Raw genomic sequence first — 6,795 nt, forward strand, 5'->3', positions numbered from 1 at the left:
CTAGGTGGGGCTGATGAAAAGAAATGCGGATAGGTTTCTGGTGATACAGTGGTGAATAATTGTTATCAGGATTGATTGTGAGGGTTGTAAATGTAAAGGTAGACATTTTGTAGCAAGAAGGGAAGTGATTAACTTTGCAGTCTAGGAGCGGAGGTCCCTGGGACCATGAAGGGAGAAGAACGGAGAGTGGGACCCTACCCATAGAAGCAGTGATGCCTGAGATGGAGGCAGAGATGATGATGTGGAGACATGGAGCAGCTGGGGACTTTAGACACAGACAGGGAGAGGGGCTGATGACCGGGGGCAGGCTTGTTGTGTATACTGTTTGGTTGGTTGGTGATGCATGGAGGGGATTATAAACATGGCAATGAAACGATATATGATAGGATGAATGTAAAACTAATGTTTTCCCATGTAAACTATCACATAATTCACAATAAAACATTAAAAATAAATAAATAAATAAAAGAGTTATCCTGTGGTTCCTATTTACATTCCACCCTCTTTCCTATCTCTTCTCACCTTTGTCCTTAGTAAAATATTGCCCTTTTGATTTTGAATGATTAACCATTCCATGGTGAGCATACCTTACTAGTGCTGTTGTTCCCCCTATAAACCTATCTATTGCTTTTCTGGAAATTGGGTCATGAGGTTGAGTTCCTTTCCAGACCTGAAAGGCAGTTGAGAGTCATAATCTCAGGTTCCTCCAGTCTCTTTCTGACAAGCACACCAGGTCTTTTGATTTTATTTTACATTTTCCACATTTTCTTCCACTCTAGTGGGATCACACTCTAATGTGATCCCTATCAGTAGTTGGACACCAGCTAGTTCTTCTGGTCTCAGAGTCCTGGAGACTGGTGTTCACATATTCCATTAGTCTATTGATCTACTTGATTCCAAGTCGCTTCAGTTCTTATCATTCTTCTTTCTCCTGCTCTTCCTCCCTTACCTATTCAGACTATGTGTCAATACACATATATATGCATAAAACACTGTTGTTCCAAGGCTGTGTATAGCTCTGGTAGCATAGTGGTTATAAATTGGGCTGTTAACCTCAAGATCGGCAGCTCAAAACTAACAGCCGTTCTGTGGGAGGAAGATGAAGTTTACTGCTCCTGTAAAGATTTACAGCCTCAGAAACCCTGTACAGAGTCACTATGAGTCAGAACAGACTCCACGGTACTTCACAAAAAACAAAATCCCCTTTAGCCTCTGTGTCTTCTCCTATCTTCATTAATCTTCTACCACTTCCCTCTTCTTGTATATTGCCCTCCCCATTATCTCTTTAAAGTGCTGAAGAACAAAGATGTCAGTTTGAGGACTAAGGTGGGTATGACCCAAGCAATAGTCTCATATGCATGTGAAAGTTAGACAGTGAATAAGGAGGACCTTAGAAGAATTGATACATATGAGTTACGGTGTTGGAGAAGAATATTAAAACTACCATCAATTGCCCGAAGAACAAACAAATCTGTGTTGAAAGTACAGCCAGAATGCTCCTTAGAAGCCAGGATGGCAAGATTTTGTGTCTCATACTTTAGGTACCAGTCCCTGGATACGGACACCACACTTGGTGAAATGGAGGATCAATGACCAAGAGGAAGAACTCTAACTAAATGGATTGGCACAGTGGCAGCAGCAATGGGTTCAATGATTGTGAAGCTAGCACAGTGCTGGGCAGTATTTCATTCAATTGTGCAAAAGGTTTCTAGAGTCAGATCTAACTTGATGGCATCTAACAGCAACAACAATAACAACTATTATTTATTTTGAGTTGTCTATTTTTCTTTTCTGTTAAAGTTTGATTTATGTATTTTGGGAGTTTTTCACTGGATACATAGATATTTATTATGATTATCATCTTGTGAAATTAACCCTTTAATCATATAATGTCTTTTCGTGTCTGTTATGTTTTTTTGTTTGTTTGTTTGCCTTAAAGTATATTTTATCAGAAATCAATACGGACACTCCAGTGTTCATTTGGCTGCTGTTTGTTTAATGCATGTTTTTTGTTCATTAGATTTTCAGTTTACTTTTGTCTTTGTGTCTAAAGTGTGTCTCTTGTAGACAGCATATTGATGGGTCATGTTTCCTTATTCAATCTCTGTTCCTTGATTGGTGCATCTATATTCAGTATAATTATCAATAGGCATGTATTTTACTACTGTTATTTTACTGTATGATTTAGTGTGTATTTGTTTTCCTACTGGTTTCTTTGTGCCACATAATTATAGTTTCAATTGCATTTCTATTTGCAAAAAAAATTCCTGGCCCTGTATTTGGTGACTTGTTTAAACTATCTTGCCTGGTTTTTTTGTTTTGTTTTTTAATTTGTGTGTGTGATTTGAAGTTACCTATTATTTCCAATACATAGTAGTGTTATTGTATTAATTTGTTGGTTGCTTTGCTTCACCATGATTTTTTGTTTTGTTTCAATATGTCTGGGCAACATGGTGGACTTGTTAGTCTGGTTGCTAATATGGCAGCATGGGACTTTCACCACATGTCTCTGGGTAGATTGGGGAATGGGAGGAAGAGTAGCTGCAAGTCTCTGATTGCTGATTATGTAGAACAGCTGAGGGAAGTCTGTGCAGGTGTTGGCCATTGTCCACTGTCAATCCAGTAGTGCTGGAGTGATTGGTGGCATTCACCCAGTATGTGAGGTGGAAGGTATAGTGGGGATGGCTGGGTAGACTCACTGGCTCCCACCTGCTGGGGAAAGACAGAAAAAAAGAAGGGGAAGAGGAAGAGAAAAAAAAGACAAAAGACAAAACATGGGAATTGAGGACAGAGTGGAGACCTGCAAACTGCAAGGTCAACAGTTTGAAACTACCAGCTGTTCCGCAGGAGAAAGATGAGGCTTTCTGCTCCCGTAAAGATTTACAGCCTCGGAAACCCTGTACAGGGTCACTATGAGTTGGAACCCGACTCCACGGCACATAACAACAACAACAAAGCAGAAAAAAAAGAAAGAAAGAAAAAGAAGGACCCTTATAACAATAAATGTGGCACAATACTGGCACAAAGGCTAGTCCTCAGGCATGACTATGGTGTAAGTATGGTACTGGCTCTGCAGGAGGGCATACTTCTGAATGTGGGGGGTTGGGGTGGATACTGTTGAACACTAAGGTGGCAGATGGTGGGCACTTACTTGGCTGGATAAAAATAAAAGGAGGGTCAGAAGAAGAGAAAAAAAGAAATGAAAAAAAAAAAAAAAATTAGGTGGGGGAGATAAAAACTAAGAAGAAAAGTGGCACAAATGTTAACAGCAAACAGCTGCAGGAGAGGACGCACCAGCATCTATGGTGTGTGTGTGTGTGTGTATAGATGAGTTGGGGGGTAGTTTACAGGTGCTGCTAACAGGGTAATTAAAAAAAAGTGTGTTTGTGAGGGTGGGGTCATGAGGAGAGAAATAAAAGAAGGAAGAAGGGGAAAACGAGGGGAAAAGGGGGGGATGCAAAAAAATTTAAAAGTACATTACAGGCAAAACTGCTAGCTGCCAAACATAGTTGCAAGAAATGAAGTTCTTGCCACACAGGAATGCATACCTCCAACAAAGGAGCAGTGGGAACAGAGGGAGGGGCAACTAATCTATGGAAACCAATATAATATCTAGAACAATGAGGCTCTCTGCTCCATGCTGATACCTCCAAATCCCTATACAGGGTTTCTGTGAATTGGAACCAACTTGGTCGTTACATGGAGTTCTGGTGTGGCACTGTGGGTACAGCCTCAGAAACCCTGTGCAGGGTCACTATTAGTCGGAACCGACTCCATAGTACTTAACAAAACAACAACAACAACAACAACAAACAAACTGTGGATTAATGTGTTGGACTGCAAGATTGATTTGAACTACAAAGTCAGCAGTTCAATCTCACCAGTGGCTCCTTGGAAACCTTATACAGGGTATCTATGAGTCAGAAATGACTCATTGACACTTAACAGAATCATATATAGATATTTGTTTTTGTTGTTGTTGATGATAAGTCATTTCTGACTCATAGAGAGGTATAGGGTTTCCAAGGAGCATCCGCCACTATTCTCTCAGTTTGTATTATTGTGGTGGCTTGTATGTTGCTGTGATTATGTAAATTATGTCACAAGTTTTTTTTAATTCCAGAAAAGTCACCCAGGGTGGAGAGGTTTCAGCTGAACTTCCAGATGAAGCCAGACTAGGAAGAAGAGACACACTACTTCCGAATACTTAGACGCTGAAAACATTTATGAATAACAGTAGAAGACTGTCAGATAGCACCAAAATATTGAATATTGAAATGATGAAGGGCACAAAAATATTGTCAAATATAGTGCTGAAAAATGAGCTCTTTAGGTTGGAAGGTACTCAAACTATGACTGGAGAAGAGCAGCCTCCTCAAAGTAGAGTTGACTCTGATGATGTACATGAAGTAAAACTTTTGGTACCTTTATTTGCTGATGGGATACAACTCAAAATGAGGAGAAACAGCTGTAAACATACATTAGTAATTGGAACATGGAATCACAAAGACAAAGTATGTATTTAAGAAGTTGCCAGGAATGAAATGGATTGCATAAACATCAACATCCTAGGCATTAATGAACTGAAATGGACTGGTATTGGCCATTTTGAATCTGACAATCACATGATTTACTATGCTGGGAATGATAAATTGAAGACAAATTGTATCACATTCATCATTAAAAAGAACAATACAAAAATGCTGTTTGTGATAGGATAATATCCATTTGCCTACAAGGAAGACCAGTTAATACAACTATTATTCAAATTTACAAACCTGCCACTAAATTCAGTGATGATGAAATTGAAGAATTACATCAAAATCTTCAGTCTGAACTTGATCAAATATGCACTAAAGATGTATTGATAATTACTGGCAATTGGAATGCAAAGGTTGGAAACAAAGAAGAAAGACCAGTGTTTGGAAAATGTGGCCTTGATGATAGAAATGATGCTGGTGATTGTATGATAGAATTTTGCAAGACCAATGACTTATTCATTGCAAATACCTTTTTTAAATATGGACCTCACCAGATGGACTCTCTGTGAAATCAAATGGATTTCCTACATCTGTGGAAAGAAACAGAAGAAAATCTCTATATCAAAACAAGCCCAGGAGTAGACTGTGGAATAGACCATCAATTGCTAATATGCAAGTTCAGGCTGAAGCTGAAGAAAATTAAAACAAGTTCATGAGACTCAAAAATGACCTTGAACATATTTCTCCTGAATTTAGAAATCATCTGAACAACAGATTTTATGAATTAGACACTAAATACTGAAGACCAGAGAAGTTGTGGGATGACATCAAGAATATCATACAGGAAGAAAGCAAAAAATCATTAAGAAGATAAGAAAGACGAAAAGTACCATAGTGAGTATCAGAAGAGACTCTGAAACTTGCTCTCCAGCATAGAGATGCTAAAGCAAATGGAAGAAATGATGAGGTACAAGAGCTGAACAGAAAATTCCAAAGGACGACTTGAGAAGATAAAGTCAAATATTATAATGAAATGTAGAAAGACCTGGAATTAGAAAATCTAAAGGGAAGAACACACTCAGCATTTCTCAAGTTTAGGGAACTGACGAAAAAATTCAAGCTTCAACTTGGGCAAAATATTGAATGATGCAAAAAGCATCAAAAGACAATGAAAGGGGGACTTCCAGTTTGGGGGCAGGGAAAGCAGAGGCAGACAGTGAAAACTCCTCTGCCAAAACCCCCCAAAAAGCAGAGAAAGAGCAGTCTACAGAAAAACCGCAGAGCTTTGAATCTTGTTTAAAGTTCTGGGTGCCAGTTTCCCATGCCCACTGAGAAGAAATCTGCCTGTGGACGCAAAATATGGTGATTTCTGAATCTATCCAGCTGCAGTGGTTGGCATCCAGAAGTCCTCAGGCCAGAGGGCAGAGCCACAGCCAAGCAGAGGAAGCGACCCAGCACTAGAAGCTGCAGAGCTGCACGTCTGGAGGTGTGACCGATTTTTCATCTTTCACTTTTCATTTTTCACGTATCTCTCCTCTTCACCCCAATCGCGCCCTCACTTCACAGCCTAGACGCCTTCAGGTGGGTGGGAGCACACCCCCAAAAGGGTCCAGCATTGCACCCACAGTTTTCCAATGGAACAGAAAGGAAATCCACAGGCTGCTTCTTATGACATTTTGACCCTGGGAGCCAGCCCCAAAGTTTACCTAGGCAGGACTCTTTACACAGCAAAGGCCAGTGGACAGTACCAATCACAATTTTATTTTTGTTTTTGATTGGTGGTTTCTTTCTCTACTTTTATATTGTTTCTGTCTTTGTTCCTTTTGGCCTCACTCTTCTCCCAGAGGTTGGAGCTTTCTCCCCCTACCTTACCCAAGAAGAGACAGCAACTGTGGCCATATAGCCAATCTACAAGCATACCCTGTAATACCCCACCATCTGGATAAGAGCCAAAACCAGTTGCTAGGCATTACACATGAAAAGGGAAGCCTATCTCCAGTTCATATCCACCAGGAGATGATCAGCAAGCTTAACGACAAAGCAACATGCATCCATTTAAGCATTAAAAACTCACATAATTTTTGAAAATGTCCAATTTTCAATTGAAGATCTCAACAAATGTCCCAAAACAGAAAAAAGTAACTGAGACACATGAGCTGGAAGCAGACACAGACTTTCCAGTAGAAGAGCAGGCTCTGGATCTGCCAGAGAAGGAATTCAGAAGAAGAATATGGAAACAAAGTCAAATGTTCTGAAAAGGGATGGAGGAAAATAAGGAAGAAGTCAGGAAAGTGCTAAAGGAACAATCAAACAA

The sequence above is a fragment of the Chrysochloris asiatica genome, unplaced genomic scaffold, assembly GCF_000296735.1.
Source record: "Chrysochloris asiatica unplaced genomic scaffold, ChrAsi1.0 scaffold00077, whole genome shotgun sequence".
Lineage (NCBI taxonomy): Eukaryota > Metazoa > Chordata > Mammalia > Afrosoricida > Chrysochloridae > Chrysochloris > Chrysochloris asiatica.